This window comes from Cydia pomonella, chromosome 6 (assembly GCF_033807575.1).
Source record: "Cydia pomonella isolate Wapato2018A chromosome 6, ilCydPomo1, whole genome shotgun sequence".
Classification (NCBI taxonomy): domain Eukaryota; kingdom Metazoa; phylum Arthropoda; class Insecta; order Lepidoptera; family Tortricidae; genus Cydia; species Cydia pomonella.
The window spans coordinates 25,415,843-25,433,486 of NC_084708.1; the positions used below are offsets into that span (position 1 = coordinate 25,415,843).

The 17,644-nt window shown below is 35.6% G+C and overlaps 2 long non-coding RNA genes across 2 annotated transcripts in view; both read right to left on the bottom strand.

Annotated features, from left to right (window-relative positions):
• Positions 1-3,959: 3,959 nt before the first annotated feature.
• The window catches only part of LOC133519383 (uncharacterized), a 49,789-nt gene continuing 36,104 nt past the window's right edge, over positions 3,960-17,644 (bottom strand). The window contains exon 2 of the long non-coding RNA XR_009799626.1: positions 3,960-4,795. This is a non-coding gene — a long non-coding RNA (uncharacterized LOC133519383). The remainder of the gene's footprint in view (positions 4,796-17,644) is intronic.
• LOC133519381 (uncharacterized) lies at positions 15,487-17,323 on the bottom strand. Its single transcript, XR_009799624.1, has 2 exons — positions 16,670-17,323; positions 15,487-15,799 (listed from the first exon to the last, which is right to left on the bottom strand). It is a non-coding gene; the product is annotated as an uncharacterized LOC133519381 (long non-coding RNA).

The window sequence follows — 17,644 nt, forward strand, 5'->3', positions numbered from 1 at the left end:
CACTACCTTTTGACTTTTGTATTAGTTCTACATTTCCTGCTACCTAAAGGTTGTCTGGAAGAGATCGCTTTTTAGCTATAAGACCGCCTGTTGTTACCTGGTTCTATTTTTCTTTAAAATTTATTTCTAGTTTTACAATTTTTACATGTATGTAAAATGTATAATTGTTGGTGCAATAAAGAATATTTACTTACTAAGCCTATCAATTTCCTTTGAGAATACGTCACTTAGTTTTAAGATATGTCTTATCTTCTAGCGACAATAGAAACGCTAAACTAAAACAATGCCTTAGTCCGTTTAATACTAAACTTGCGGTTTCTTTCACTCGATTGTTAAGGGATTAGAGAGTGAGGAAGACAAATTTAGTGGTTCTCACTGGCCAGGGCGATAAGGAGATTGAATATTAATGCTGGTGCTGGACTATTCACTTTGTTGCGAGCTTCGGGCTCAAGAGACAAGTGAAATAATATAGTTACGAAATTGAATACATAGAAAGGCAGACTTTTTTCTGTAGTTTTTACCGTCAGGTGTAAATTTATATTTTATATGAAAAAAATGTTAGAAATTAATGATGGTCGTATTTAAATCGGGTTGTTTATAATTAAACTGCCACAATGGTACAGTAATGTAATGCTTGTTAATTAGTAATAACTACGAAAAACGCATACCTAAGGTACAGTCGACGATATGTTTACACTTTTACACCTTACTCCTTTGCAAAATGGCGAAAAATGTTAACATACCTTTGACTTCGACTGTACGAAATTGTGTATTAAAGTACCCTTAGCACAATTTTTTTCATAATTTTTGCCTGTTCAAATATAAAACAATCTAAGAAAGAAACGTGTGTATACCATAATGCTTGCTAACATAAGTTTTTTTCCAAGGTCTTAAATAGTTTTTTTTTCTAAGGTCAACCTATTACTGGTTATCTCGGCCACGAAGCGTTGTCTGATACCTAGTAATGCAAGTACTCCAAGTTCTCAAACAGAGTGCACTTGGGATGTGTGTGCAGCCTCAGCAGGTGATGTGTGCACATCTATTAGAGGGTCAGAAAGGCCGTGTGAAGTAGATTGTGAGCAACTTTAGCGTGGCATTTTAACATGAATCCCACCAAGAATGAACAGCTGAAACAGACACTTCTCTTGCAAGTAAATAACGAACTGGCGCGGTAAATATTACGCGGCTTGTCTGTTCTCCTTTATTATCAGCTGTACTTAGCACATAAGTTCGCATGAAGTACGCATCCGAGTTTGAGGGCAAGTTTAATGAACGTCGTAATCTGCCCGACAATTGAATATCATTCCTAGAGCCCAGGGACGGGAAATCCCCATTTATTTATTTAATCTTTATTACACATAAGAAAACAGACTGTACAATAGGCGAAATTAATTCCATAAAGCATGCTCTACCAGTCTACCTATTAAGGCTGCCTATGCGATAATTTATTCTGTGCTAGAAATACGCGTCCAAAAAGCCATGAGACAGGTTGTTGTTAGCACTTAAGCTCACACAAATCAAGTTTGCGACCCAGTTTGAGACCATGAACATCCGATCCTACATGACTACCAAATATTCTTAGAGCTCATGGTTTGTCCCTATCATTCCTGTTAATGCTAAAGGATTACTTAATGTTTTCTGTGGTAGTAATTCTGTCATACACACCATTAACACTTCATAACAGCTGTTCTTACCACAAACACATAACTGAAGTGCGCATCGGAGTTTGCAACCAAGTCTAATAAACTTGCAGCGGCAGACGCTCTTCAACAGAAACTCGAACTGCATATTAATTTAGTTTTGACAGCCAAACCTTAGTTGTGTGACATATCATTAAGTGTATTTATCATAGCGTAAAATGAGAAATATAAAGTAAACGTGTAGGTAAGTGCTCGACATGTTAATGCCTAATGGATCCGTGGAGGATTTAAGAACTGGAGACTTAATTGTCTTATGTGTAATTTTCTCTACAAAACAGTCTGCCGATTATTCATACACCGTGTTTTTATTGAATTTCGTTAACTTCGGGGTATGGGTCAGTACGTTTAAGGAAACTAAATGGAATAGTTCATTTAAAAAAAAAAAATGTTTTTTTTACTTTTTTATTTTTATAAAAAGTAACTAAATGTTGCATATAGCGTTGTTGTAACACGGGCATTACATTTAACTCAACCAAACAATTGAAAACTGTGACATATCAATGTCCTTTCGAACGTCGATCGTCCGAGATAGTACTTACGTCTAGTAGCAAATGTATGAACTCGCACTAAACACTAATCAATAAGTAAACAGGCTCTAAGGCAAGTGTACACGCTCGTAAGGGCCTTATAAGATAAAAATTAATGATTGATTATCTCCGAAATGGAGTTAATTAGAATATCGGTGTCTTTTAGAAAGTTACTTAATTTAAGCTCAGGAATTGGCTGAGGTTTTCAACAGGGGGGTAAGCTTTTAAAGGCGACACCGGTTGTTAAATCCTCTAAGAAAAGATCACATCCTGCCGTCACCTCTATTACCAGTGACGTATCTTTAAAGATGATGATATGTATTGGGCCAATGATAATTATTATTCTTAGATCTGTACCCCTAGTGTAAATATTTTCGACAGCGAAACGTGACGTACGCGTTTGCGTTAAGTGTCATTTTGTATGAGATTTTTGACTTTCCAAAACGTCCCGCTTGGCGCGCTGTTCAAAAACCCATACAAAATGAGACTTAACGCAAACGCGTACGTCACGTTTCGCTATCGACTAAATTTACACTAGGGGTACTGACCGAAGGATTGTCCCTAATGTCCCTGTCAAACGCTTTGCACTTACTTAAACTGTAGTAGTCATTCTGTCATACATATCACCAACACTTCATAACAGGGTGCTTAGCGAACGCTCCGTAGCGAACGAAACGCTGTAGAGCGTTAACGATTGGCGCGCTGGCTAGGCACCCAGATGTTCTTAGCACATGAAGTGAGATTCCGAGTTTGGACCAAGTGTAATGAACTTGCAGCGGACGAGACAACTCTTGAACACCAACTCGACATGCATATTAATTTAGTTTTGACTCTTTTGCCTTCGTTCTATGTCATATCATTGTCTTTTACATTAGTATAATAATAAGTTTTTGGCAAAAATTTCATTTTTGTTACAGGCTTTTATCGCTGACTGTACTTTTCTTTTCACAAGTAACTAATACCCATCGAGACAATTCTAAAAACCCCAAACACAATTAGGTTTCGTTATTTTATCACAGAGTTCCTATGGCCACCTCCTGTCTCAATCATCAGATCATCTCGATGGTACCATAATATTGCATTGTCACCCGACTTACATATGTATGCAAATTTTCAGCTTCATCGGAAACCGGGAAGTGGGTCAAATTTAACTTGCAAGATTTGATTACAAACCGACAACGGTCAGGTGAAAGTAAATAAAAGCTTGTAAAATAGCTAATTCGCAAGTGTATTATGATTACATTTTTAAACAATTTTATAATTACATAGATCAAAAGTAAGTGAGAACGTAAATAAAACTTCGTATCTGTGATTGATAACATTAAAACGTGTATGGCCGTATTTTAGGTAAAATAATCCTATCCACAAAACTCTGCCATTAAAATTAGTAGAAGTAGGTAGTAAAACACTTTATTGTACAAAAAGAAACATAAAACCGGAAAGAACACATAATATCATTGAATGAAAATCATTATTAATATTTTTTACAACACAAGCCTTCTTGAGCTTACTGCGGGGCTTGGTCAATTTGAGTAAGAATGTCCAATATTTATTTTTTAATATTTATTTATATATTCTAATACATTTTTATTTGTTTCATTACAGGTAAAACATTGAAACTCTGCAGTGATAGCAGGTATAAAATTGGTAAGATCTCTTCATTGAATTAGTTTTTGAACGCTCCATTCCATAACATTGGATTGAGTTGTAATTTTAAAAAAACTCTCATCCGATTGTATCGTGGTGGACAGACCGTCAGCTGGTCGCATTAACATGTAAAACTACGTGCCTGACCATTTTATGTCCGCAAAGTATGTGTATTCCGTAAAGTGTTTATTGAAACACCTTACAAAATGCTACGTGCAAAGTTTCATGATTTTGATATTACTATTATAAAAAGTTATGGCGCAAATTGTTACCAGTAATAATAATCAATCGCATTGACCATCCTCGGTAAATATTTCAACGTGCTTTTTATAATAGGTAAGCTTTTTATAGATAAATATTTTTTAAGATCTTATTTGCTAAAATACACGGCAAAGATCGTAAAATAACTTTTCGTGCTTTCACTCAATTTAAATTAGCAAAATATCACGTACAGGCGGTGGATTCATCGATTTTGTGCAGTCATAATTCTGTACTAAATAAATCTTGTTGAAGTTTTATAATGTGTAGCTGATATGATTCGTTACTTGGTAAATAAAAAACTTAGCATGGCCTACACTTTGAAATTAGCTAATGTTATGTTCGACGACCTGCCTCGCCTAGTGGGTAGTGATCCTGCCTACATGAAGCCGATAGGCGCGGGTTCAAATCCTTTATTTGTGTGATGTGCACGCATATTTGTTTCTGAGAGTCATGGCTGTTTTGGGTCATGTAAGTATTTTTATATTATATATATTGACTAAAAAGCGGTAGTGGCCGAGCGAATATGACGTCCGACTTTCAATCGGGAGGTCACGGGTTCAAATCCTGGCTCGTACCAATGAGTTTTTCGGAACTTATGTACGAAATATCATTTGATATTTACCACTAGCTTTTCGGTGAAGGAAAACATCGTGAGGAAACCTGCATACATCTGCAAAGAAATTCAAAGGTGTATGTGAAGTCCCCAATCCGCATTGGGTTAGCGTGGGGACTATAGCCCGAGCCCTCTCGCACATGAGAGGAGGTCTGTGCCCAGCAGTGGGACGTATATAGGCTGAATTATTATATTATATATTGACTAAGTACCCACAACACAAGCCTTATTGAGCTTAGTGTGGGACTTAGTAAATTTGTGTAATAATGTCCTATTATATTTATTTATTTAAACTTCAGAGGCTAAACTAACTTTAAGATGACCCTAATATTTAATTTGGCAGCACATCATTTAAAGTGAAGCCAACTCCAATAACGATGGAACCTGAAAGATAGTTGCGAACAGACATTAATCTTGCTCTAAAGTGCTTCGCGTTATTACGATGCTTGTGAAATTGTATGAATATTTTCAACAAAATCCTGAACAGAAGAAGTAGATAAATGGGGTAAAATAACCCTTATTGTAATGTATTTTGGGTATTTATAACAAAAACAAAAGTCAACAGACAAGGTGAAATGAATTTTAACTAAAACACTTTGGATAGTCGAGAACAAACATTAATCGTGCACAAAAGTATTTTGGAGCGTTTTGATAATATGAATAAGTTAAAATAGTATTTAATAGATTATTCATAAAATATGAAAATATTGTCGCAGGTAGTTTAGTATTTTGGCATATTTTTCACAATGCAGACAAGGGAAAACGGTTTTTTAACTAAAACAGTGTTATAAGTAACACTAAAGCTAAGGCGTTTAGAAATAACGGCATGTAATTGGTACTCGAAGATTTATTTAAGGTGTCCTTCTAATTTTACTTTAGACAGTGATAATATCGTTTTACGGCCCGATTCGAACTTTAAGATACTTCAAATATTAGGTTTAGATACGATATGGATATGTCAGTGTCAAAAGTGACGTTTCTTTAAACAAAAACTATATATATATATATATCGTATCTAGACCTAATATTTGACATATCTTAAAGTTCGAATCGGACGGGCCTTCATAAACTTTGTTCACAGGTAGAGTAACATCCGAATGGCATCTGTGGCTGCAAAAAACAAAAATCTATTTTTACCGGTCTGAATATACTTACCAGAGTAATAGAGGCCAAGTCGAAATGTTAAACAAAAAAAAGGTTGTATTTTGTTTAACATCCGGCCATGTTTATAGATTTATGAAAAAATCATTATTTTCCAACTTTTGCACTAGACCAAATTTCATCAAACCTTTTTCTCATTTTCAATTTGCCATACTGGCATATACGTAATTCGAAAACACGAAGTCCATTTCTTTTTGAAAATCAGCTCATCAAACGCATCATTCCTGGCAAAAACTTTTTGAAATTCGTGCAAACCCCAAAAATTAATTTAGTACGGTAATTACGTGCCAGTCCAAAAATTAACTTAACTTTTGGCAACCAAAGTCAATACACACAAATGTATGTCTACATTTAGAAACTTCGTTCAAAGACTCAACGGGAAATTCAATTCTGAAGTTAGATTACGAGGTCAATATTTCGTAAAAAGTTATTTAAACGATTAACGGCTCCCTTTGCGGGGTCCTTGTTTGACACAGAAACAAGTTAATGTCATTTGAAATTGTTTTCAATTTAGTTTTTGAAAGACTGAGGTGGTTTAGAATTCAATTAATTATTATATTAAATATAATATTGACATTTCCGAATTTTTTTAACAACATTTCAAAGAGTGCGCCTCGATATTTATTTTATTTTCTTTTAACTTAACTAAATAGCGACTCTTAAAATACACCTTCGTTATTAATATCATTAAAATGTGTACATATCTGTTATAGGTTCTGAGTAATATGGCTGTGACATACGGACAGCCGGATGGACGGCCATGACGAAACTTTTGGCTACGGAACCCTAAACATACACAGTAGTATTGTCACCTTATTTTTTTCAAAGCTTTTTCCTATTTTATTTGGATGAAATGGAATGAATCACTTGCGATGTAGTAATTATAGTATGAAACTGATACTACTTTTATCGATAATTTTTAGCTTGCTGTCAGACAGGGTATTTAAAGATGGTTCTAATTATATCTCATTAGCGGTCCTCATTGCTAAAATTGTCTTACGTTACTTTATCTTCTTTTTTTAGTTGATTTCCAATACTAGTTAATTAAAACATACCATTTATTTATTTATTTAAACTTTATTGCACAATATAACAAATAAAGTACAAATGGCGAACTTAATGCCTAAAGGCATTCTCTACCAGTCAACCATCAGGCTAAACAGAAACAGTAGTACGTGCAGGCATTAAACAAAAAAAAAACAGAATCAGTATTAAATATACATACATATATATTAATTTATGTACCCAGCAGTGCAAAAAATACTATGACTACGAAGGACAATTAACCAGAGAGCTTGTCGAAAAAGTGCTTGCGTAACATACGCTTAAACGAGAGCTTGGTTTGAGCCTGTCTGATGTTGAGTGGGAGATTCCAAAGCCGGATCGCCTGAACGGTAAAGGAGTTAGAGACAAAACCAGAACTATGACAAAGAACTGTAAGCTTGAGACTACGGGACTCGCGAAGGGTGCAACCTGTTCGGGCAGTTATAAAATGAAATTTGGATCTGAGATAGTCGTGTGCTGTTGGATCGAATAAAACAGTATAAAATAAATAAATAAATAAATAAAATAAAATATTTTTATTTCAGAACTACTAGAATTCCATAAAAAAATTGTTAGTACCATCGTTATAGCTAGGGGTTAGTAAGTACATTAAAATCAAATCATATCCAAACATAACGAACAGGGAGCCAGTTAAAATTAAGCCGACGGCGATATGCAGATATGTGGTCATATTTACGGAGTCCGAAAATAAATCTGATGCTACTATTAAGAAGCCGATCCTTTTCTGCCTCCATAACTTTTAGTTTTTCGTTTTTAAAACTTAAACAGAATTTTAGATCTGAGGCTGGTGCCGCCATTTATATATGTTTTAATTAGCCTAATTTAGTGTCCCACTGTTGAGCAAAGTCCTCCCCTCGCTTCTTCCACTCAACCCTATCACTTGTACATTCCCGCTAACCCGGATAAAATGCGTATTTATAATTCATGAACGTAAAAATGCGATAGCTAATATAATATAAAATTGCTATCAGAAATTATGAACTCGCTATGGCCGTTACGTCTTGGCTTAGGCCAAAGAGAAAAGACATTCGCCTGTGAATCAGTCACTCAAAGCTCGTCCTTTCATAAATAAGAATAAAAGTAAGTAACATTAATGATGATGATGATGATACTCCTGACCGATTTTGGCCACAGTGACTGTGTGCTCTGGAGTAGCCATTTTTAATTACTGTTAATAGAGTGTAGCTGTTCCACTCTAACTTATGTATATCTACCTACTTATCTATCTATATCTATCTTCTTCTTGATCTTCTTGGTCCTCGCCTTATCCCGTTACACGGGGTCGGCTTTCTTGATTTTGAGGCGCCATCTATTCCGCTGTTTTGCATCGTCGACAGACAGGCCACATTCTTTCATGTCCTTCTGGACGTTAGTCATCCACGTGGTCTGTGGCTTGCCCTTCCCTCTCTTTTGTGTAGTCATGGAAAGGCACTTTTTAACAATATGGTCATCGTGTCTACGCTGCACATGCCCAAACCATCTCAGTCTAGTCTCAGTTATTTTCTCTATATCTATGAATGACATAAATTGACAACAGACTTTTAGCTTTTTTTAAAATCATAGACAATTGGTGATACAACATGGAAATATCTGTCAACAATATTTGGCTAGCCAGACTCTAGCTACAAGTAAATATGTAAAATATATAAAAGCATTGAACTCATCATCGCTATATGACGAGCTATTTAATAAAATTTAAATATATACTTAAATCGATCGGCATATGGACCGTGATAACCTTTTTTATTGTTTTCGAGCTCCCAACCTACACAACTTCGACAAATCGACACCCACCCGGCTATCTCCAGTTACCTGTTAACAAGATGCATGTAACTTCGTCGAAATATCGGTACCTCGAAAACAATACAAAAGGTAATCAAATCTCGGTCCATATCCCGGTCGATTTAAGTCTAGTGAAACTAACCGTGAATCATTCAAAATTGTTACATTTAAATATATGTTTGTATTTTAGATTTTTGCGTATTACTACTCATTTTATAGTTTCAACTTAACAAATCGAGTTTAGGTAATTAAATAAACTTATAAGCAATTTAAATATACCCTATAAGCCATTCACGCATCTGAGACGAATCTAACTTCTCAGCACCTCATACATCTTAATCCATCTGACGGTGCAGGTCGTGAAAGATCAATCATAATACATTACTTAGATACATTCATACATGCCTTCTAAAAACAATCCTCCTTCAGTCCTACCGACTGCGCCATTTCAGGGTGTATAGAAAAGACCATTACTGATCATAGACTGCTTTATTAATCAATCGCTTAGCCTACCCACATTATTGTTATTATCAAGCTACGAGGACCTACAGCAGTGGTGTAAAAGCGTAAAATTGTACTTGATAGACCACTACTGTTTCAAAACTACAACATACACATAACATACAACAACAACTACAACAACATACATAATAATAAAAGAGGCTTTTAACAATGAAATTAAAGTACAAAATCCTCTGAGAGGTAACCTCACTATAATTCATTTTTTTACATTTAAAAGAAGGTAAGCAATCCTGACGTGTCTTTATATTAAATTCATTTGCTTTCATAAGTAATATAATTTTTTAAAAGCGTTTCTCGATAATTTTCAATAAAAAGACACATCAAGATTGTTTGCTTTTTTTCTAATGCAAAAAAAGGCACTATAGCTGGCCTTTTTGAAAATAAAGCGAATCCATTCAAAACTGGTAAAACGGATGAAAACCGACTTTACTGTAATTTTATTATCAGTATCTTTAAAGCATCTCTTTTTCCACTCAATTTACATTATTGTTACATGTATAATGGTACACAAAACAAGTTCAATATCCTTACACTTCGCATAATCCAAAAGACATCCAAAAGCTATTTGCGGATAACGACCCAAAAACTCCTCTAACTTACAGATATACGCTTGTCTTGGCAATTCTTTCCGTACTTACAAAAAATGAGAGTTTTATTAACAACTTTTACCTCGGAATGTATTCTTAGTGGAGTGTGTATAAAGTAGTCTTGGTAGGAACTCAAGTTTTTTGAGTCTAAATTGAAGAACTCGACTTGTTTTTACGAGTCTTTTAAGTCCCGAGTCGAGTCCTTTATTGAGTCTTTTTAAGCGCGACTCAAAAGGACTCGAGTCTCCGAATAAAGACTCAGTCAACAATTTTATAGGTTTTACTTAAACAATAGTAAAGGAAATAGGCGTTATTGTATGATTTATGTTATGTTATCCATGAATTTTACATAAAGACAACGCATTTCGAAGTTATTTGTATTAAAATTACAAGTTCCCCGAAAAGGACTCAAGTCTCTACTAAAAACTCGGGTCTCTAATAAGTTGAAAAGAACTCGAGTTTCGTCTTAACTATAAGAGTCTGAAAATCTGAGTCGAGTCTTAAAGCAGAGGACTCAAATGACTCGAGTCTTAACCAACACTAGTATAAAGAAGAAATGGCAAAACATGCTACAATTTCCCCTACACTCAAAGTACCAAATTAGATCGGCTCTTTTAGGGTAAAAAAGAAAGGCATTGCGTAAAGGCCTAATTAAATTCGTTCGGAAATAAATACAGTGAGTCGGAATTTTAACATTCGGCTTAATTCATTATTAGAATTATATAATCCAAGCCAAGCATGGAGTCCAACAGGGAAAGCCGCTTAGTAAAAGTTGTTCAGTATGACCTACCTATTCTATTATTTTGTTGGTAAATAAATGATTTTATTTATTTATTCACAAGGCTCGGAACCGGATTTTATTTACCGGATTATAACGGTTTATTTCCGAAATTTTATAAGAACGCGAACGTTTTAAGAATTTTATTGTAACCTAAAAAAGCGGTTTATCCGACGAACGTCTCAACAGCCGGTCGGCCTGGTTGTGTGCCACGTAAACATCAACACTGACATAGGAAAAAACCGGTTTTATTGTTCTAAACCGGTTACTTTAACAAGAACTGTTCTTATAAAAATCGGTTTAAAATAATAGTTTTTCGAGCGAAACCCAAATTAAAAAGGAAATTTAACCGGTTCCCGAGGCAAGGGCCTATTCAACCCTCAGAGTATGGTCAGATAATAAAACTACTCTGTATAAGTAATCACAATGTGGTCCAGCTGTCAAGAGTTCATAAACTAGGGTCCAGTAAAACACGGACACGGGCAGGTGCCAGCCGCACTCGGGAACTAGTTACCGATACTACTGACCCAAATCTGTTTTTGTGTGGCCGCCATATTGCTTTAATGCTATTGGTTTTTGCGCAAAGTTTGCCGGATATATTGTTTTAGGACTTTTTCATTAATTATATATGTTAACGGCACCAATCATGGAACATTAAAGAGAAAATTTGGAGTGTTTTTGATATTTCACCGACACCTGTAAAATTTCTACCGTTTTACTCTTTAAAAGTTGAAGTCCAATTCGTCCTTTACGTTATCTATGTATTTAATTAAATCTACTGCAATTGGTTTCAATATTATTAACCAATTAAAACTGTGGTTTTTTGCTCCAGTTATGGAATGTATCAAAATAACAAATATCAATGAAAAATTAAACTTAAGCAGCTCTTTGGCTCTTGTTTATGGTAAAATGTTGCCTGCGATTAAAAACTGATGGTAAATACTTGTTTTACAGGATTTGTCTATACCATTCCTTTACTGGTGCCTGTTCCATTATAGGGGTGTTTACTATAATAGGACAACCCAATATGGACCCGTTGCTCAACATGGTCGACCCTAAGTAGCATAACTTATCGACTATCTCTAAGGGTACACCTTCCAGCAAGATGGACGGGGAAAAAGTGTAACCTTGCGCTAGAATTACTGTCTTCTTCGTATTTATGGACATAGAAGATAGGGTACAGGCGTAGGCAAGTTTTTCCAACAGAACTTGGAGCTCATTGGAAATTTCGGCTACGAAGGCTGCGTCGTCGGCAAAGAGCATGCTGTCAAGAAATAAATCCTCGCGGTTGCGTCGAAATTTCAGATGCTTGACATTAAACAGCTCTGCGTGTTACCAATTATAAGTCGAGTTCATAAATATGTATACATTTTTTCACTTTATTGCAATAAATTATGTTTACATATTTATGCCCTCCACTGTACCTATATTATTATATCGTTGTCTAGCACGCACAACACGAGCCTTTACTGTGGGGCTAGGTTGGTTTGTGTAAGATTATCCTACATATTATTTTATGTAGGTAGTCATTTATTCATTTTACGAATAAAAAACATCTACAAACGATAAAAACGTATATAGATATTTTTGAAAGCAAATAATTAATTGTAAAGTAATCCCTCAACGCGGTGGAAATGAATTAACGATTTCTTCCATTTCACCGGGACATTTGTACCCGTGTCCATTTAATCCCGGGACAGAAATAAACCATTGCGGGAATTTCAATCGGTAGATAAATGGACATTTAGTTTTTTTTTATCGTTGTAAACTTAAAGGTTAAAAAAAATATAGTCCCAGAAGAATACAATGCCATATTGGACTTAATTTGACTGATTCGATATAAAATTTAACTTGATTTATAGACCGCGAGCTAGGAACAGATTTCCATGACTAGTCACCTCCCGGGCGAAAACTCGTATAGTGGTTAATAGCCGTATGATGAACCCTCATGGGCGTCAGCTGCCGCTCCATATTTTGCATATTTTGCGGTCAAAAAGTAAAGTAAAGTAAAGAAAGTTTATTGCCAAAACTAGAAATCATCATTATTTTCCTTACAAGTGGGCGAGTATTCTTTACACGTTTATGTGACCAGCTGGCGGTCTTTCCACCGCGATTCAACCGGGTGACGGTTTTTTTAATTTAAAATAGCATCTAAACTATCATCTGACACAATATCAATCGGGAGGCGAGGACTGAAAAATATATTTTTTTACATGTTCATATCATCAACTGATAGTCTTTCCACCGCCATAGATCCGGCTGACTATTTTTTTAATTCATGATAGCATCTAAACTTCAGGAATTCCCCGATTTGATCAGAGAAAGTCCGCCGAGGTCTACCCCTTAGTCACTTTTGCTTGTAATGTACAAGATACTTAATAATATCCCCGTTTGGTCTGTTCTGACAGAATGGTATATACGAAACCCTACACTGAGCATGGCCCGACATGCTCTTGGCCGGTTTTATTAATTTTACGTAGGGGAATACAGTTTATGTACCTCATTGTATGTATAATATTTTATGCGTACCTAAGCCAGATTGAATTAAGCCGCCTTTAATCCAGACCCTAATATGCAAATTGATTTAAACCTGTAACGTATATTGGATACGTGATTGCTTTTAAAATTACTCTTAAATTGTACCTTCCTTCTTACTACCTTCTAAGGTCATACAACTTAGCAAACCTCTGTTCAAGTTTGTCTCGTTCTAATAAACACAAATTTCAAAATGACAGACGAGGATAAATTATTTCAATTATCAAAGAGTTATTGTGAGAGCTTCGTGGTAGAACGGTGTGGATTTATTGGGTGGCCATGCGATGGTTATAGCTCCTCTATACGAAGGCCCAGCGCTGGACAAGCCAGATGGCCATGCGATGGTTATGGCTCCTCTATACGAAGGCCCAGCGAGATGGTCATGCGATGGTTCAGAGCACGCACGGACTGGAATGGGCCACGTGTAGATGCGTACACACTATCGCTAGCCGCCGTCTATTGCCATCCCGCCGCCCTATAAGCCATCCGACACCACTACCCTCTCTACACACTGGCCCTTCTTAGTGGGCCAGTATGATGGGCCATCGTGCAGAGGAGCCTTAAGCTCTTCCCTCTTTGTTCCCAGTGGAAAGAGTCAGGAGTTGAGAATCCCACGTGCTAAATAGGGGAAAATGAGTAACTGCATTCCCAAACCACCAAAATAAAGATCTTGGAGTCTGAAACAAAGTTCTGAAGAATATTATATATATATGCATTATTTTAGTACAGGGTGACGCACGAATGTTGCTAAACAAAAACAGTTTTGAATTATTCACAGTTAGTTTCACTGATTACCGTGATTAACTTTTATATTGTTTTTGAGCTCCCGATATTTCGACGCAGTTAGGTACTTGCATCTTCATTAAAGGTAATCACCAGAGCCCGTACTTTTCATACCGTTGACGCAAAAATGACGTAATTTAACATACAGAGAGTTACTACAAAAGATAACTTTTATTGATGGGTATCATAATAAATACTTGTTACGTGAATAAAAGCTTGTTACGCTGTTAATAACCAAAAATATGTATTATTTCATAAATGAATAATCTACTATTTATTTGTGCGACAGTAAAATGAAAGTCAGTTAGACGTTTCTATACTGATTGTCAAGTATATGTATTAGTTACCTAAAGAGGTTGACAAATGATAATTTATTACGAAAATACTAATTGGAATCACTCTATGTAGCGTGACGTCATTTTTCTGTCAACGGCATGAAATTTACGGGCTCTGGTAATCACGGTTGATATCCCGGTCGGTTTAAGTCTAGTTGACAAAAGAAAGTTGAAGTGTTGGTAAAAACGGAGTTAATAAGTCAGTTTGCAAAACGGATTTATTAAAGTTTGTGTAGCAACATTCCTGCCTCACTCTGTATTTTTGAACTCCAGTAAGATTTTTTTTTTAAATCGCCTCTAACGTGGTCAAATATTGACAATATAGCCTAGTTAGCTAGCATTAAAAAGTTAATATTTTGACTTCCCTTTTTAACAGGTTTGAAACAACCTCTTAGGTTTCCACATTTTATTTTTCTACGGTAACCTTAAAGACGGGTATTCTCTGAGCCACGTTCATCACCGTTTTCTTAATGTAAGCGCATTACAGAAATCGTCGGCAATATTCGAGCAATTCTCGAGCCATTCGAGTAATAGCCTGAGCTCGAGCTCAAGACTAGGGACACGGTTTATTTTCATTTGCAGAGTGCTTATTAATTTTAATTAATACACTTTGGTGAGGTACTTTGAAAGGTTAAATACACCTTCCTTGTACCTTAAAAAAATCTTGTTAAGATACACCTTCTTTGTGGAATACCTGACATTATTTAAAATGCCCTTGAAAATAGACGCTAAATGGGACCTTGTTTGATATCAATCGGAATTTGTGATCGATCGGAAAGATTATTAGTTCACAAAAACAAATTTTGCATTCTCTAGTTTTTGAATCTCTGTGTACTAGGCTATTTTATTTAAAAATGTACACTTTTTTCAACATTTTTAAGTTATTTCTGATCGGAAACACAAGCTTTTTCAATCTTTACAGGAGAAGAAATGTCCTTATTTTTTCCATTCCGTTATCATTTTTTATACACTTTGTGTGACGGTAAATGGAATGGTAGGAATGAAAAAAATTACAGAATGTTTCTGACTCTTTTTTTCTCCTGTATTAAATAGAAACAGCTTGTGATTCTGAAGTAAGAATAACAAAGAAACTCCCATTGTATATAGTTTTAAATAAAATTGCCTTTATACACTTATGTAACTTAAAATGAAATGCCAGATTTTTGACTAACAATAAAAAACTTTTCCAGTGAAGTCATAAAGGTTGTATTTAGATTAACAGAAAATCACAATGGTAGAAGAATAAATTAATTTTAGTATTTAACAAAAATAATCAAAAGTCTCCCTCAAAGCTCATATTATTATAATATATTTCCCTCGTTTCCATTATGACGTGTTTGGTTGACACACTCCGTTCTCGTCCAAATGCTTTCCAGGACCGCACTGGAACTTGTCTTGCAGAACCTTTTCTGGGAGCAATCTGGAGAGTTCGTTGAACGTTGGCCAGTACTGCCCGGCCACCACCGCCAGCACTGTGGCGAGGACCAGCGCAACAAGGAATAACTGTAACATAAATAAATATTATAGGACATTATTACACAAATTGACCAAGTCCCACAGTAAGCTCAAAGGCATGTGTTGAGGTTACTTAGACAACGATATATATAATATTAATATATTAATAAGTCGAAAAGAACTAAAGTTTCTTCTTAATTATGAGAGTCTGAAAAACTGAGTCGAGTCTTAAAGCAGAGGACTCAAAGGACTCGAGTCTTAACCAACAATAAAACGGATGTACGGATGTTATCAGAGCGAAATGAAAATGCGAATGACAGCTAACTGATAATCATATTAGAACGAACGTAATAACTCGAACGTACTTATACCTAAATCAAACCGATATTTGACGATTCAATAGGGTTGTTTCCATTTACAAATCTTAGGGCAGAATTGTATCACAATAAATTCTTTTGGATTATAAGAACATGTTAAACTACTTTTAGGAGACCTGTAATTACCATATTTTTGTAAATATTGAATTTAAAATATCTTTTGGCACACGTCACGTGACCAAACTCGAAACGTCTTTGAAGATTCTGATGACGTCACAACTCTCGGATTGACACTGTTGATAGTTAGGCGATAAACAACAAATCACAAATGTCAGTTGACAGTTCTTATCTTCTACGTGTGTATGTAGTTATGTGTCAAACCGTAAACTGTGACGTCACTCAATTTTCAAAGAGCGTTTTAGGTGCGAAAGCATCTGTCAAAATATATTTTGTTAATTTAACATAATTATTTAAAGCCGTTTTTAGTATAAAAGTTGAATTTTTGTTACTCACAACTTTTAATTAATATAGAACGTAATATAAGCGTTTCAAAAAATTGGAAACAACTCTATTGGCCTGTTAGTACCCAACTCTGACTTACTTTGAAAACCATTGTTGGACGAAGAATCCAAAACAAATAAAACGCACATCAAATGTTTTGTTTATATATGAACTGGAGTCCAGCGAAGAGAATTGGCACTTGTACGATTTATTGGCTTTAATATGAAACAGTCATGGTTCAGAAAATATCGGGTTAATCTAGAGAGACCGATTTAGGTACAGTAGCGGCAAATTTCTCATATAGCTATTTTTATTCAGGCATGGAAATCGTTACTTCCAAAATTTGTGAAATTAGACTTTATATCATATAAACGATGATTGTATCATCATCACGACCGTGTACAGTCAACCAATTTGAATCCTAGGCCACTATAGAACCTTGTCGCTTTAACTACTCTATACATGACATGCATCACTCAATAAGCACTGTCGTAGAAGTCATTATGACATGGTTCTATCCTCTTAAGGCCCTGCCATAGAAATGAAAAATCCAAAATTTGCCACTGGAATTTGAATCTATAGTGCACGGAATACAGTTGATTTTATTTTGTTTGAAAATTGCACGAATCAAAACAAATGCAACTCTGTCCTAATTGAATATGATTTAAATTTAATCGAACTAATAAGTCCTATAGGTAGGACCTTGGGCCTTACGAGGCTATAGTGGCCTAGGAATCAAATTGGTTGACCGTACATATTATATATAGTCCTCCTTGCCGTATCCGACGACGGCGACTCCTTCAACTGTTTTTATTCGGAAACATGGAAAGCTCTAATATGGCTTGCAAAGCCAAATTTGGTTTTGAAAATGCGATCGCATGGTGCGCAATGAAGCTGACCAGCTGGGTTGTAGGTATAGGTATACGAGGGCCTCGGTCGCGTCTTACGGAGATGGCGCTTGGCATCCAGGTCTTCCAAGCGCCGCTGCTCGTATTGCTCTACCTTTTTATGCACAGTTTCGCGCCATTCCGTTCTACGCATCGCCAGTTTCTCCCAGGAATCACTCGGTATACCG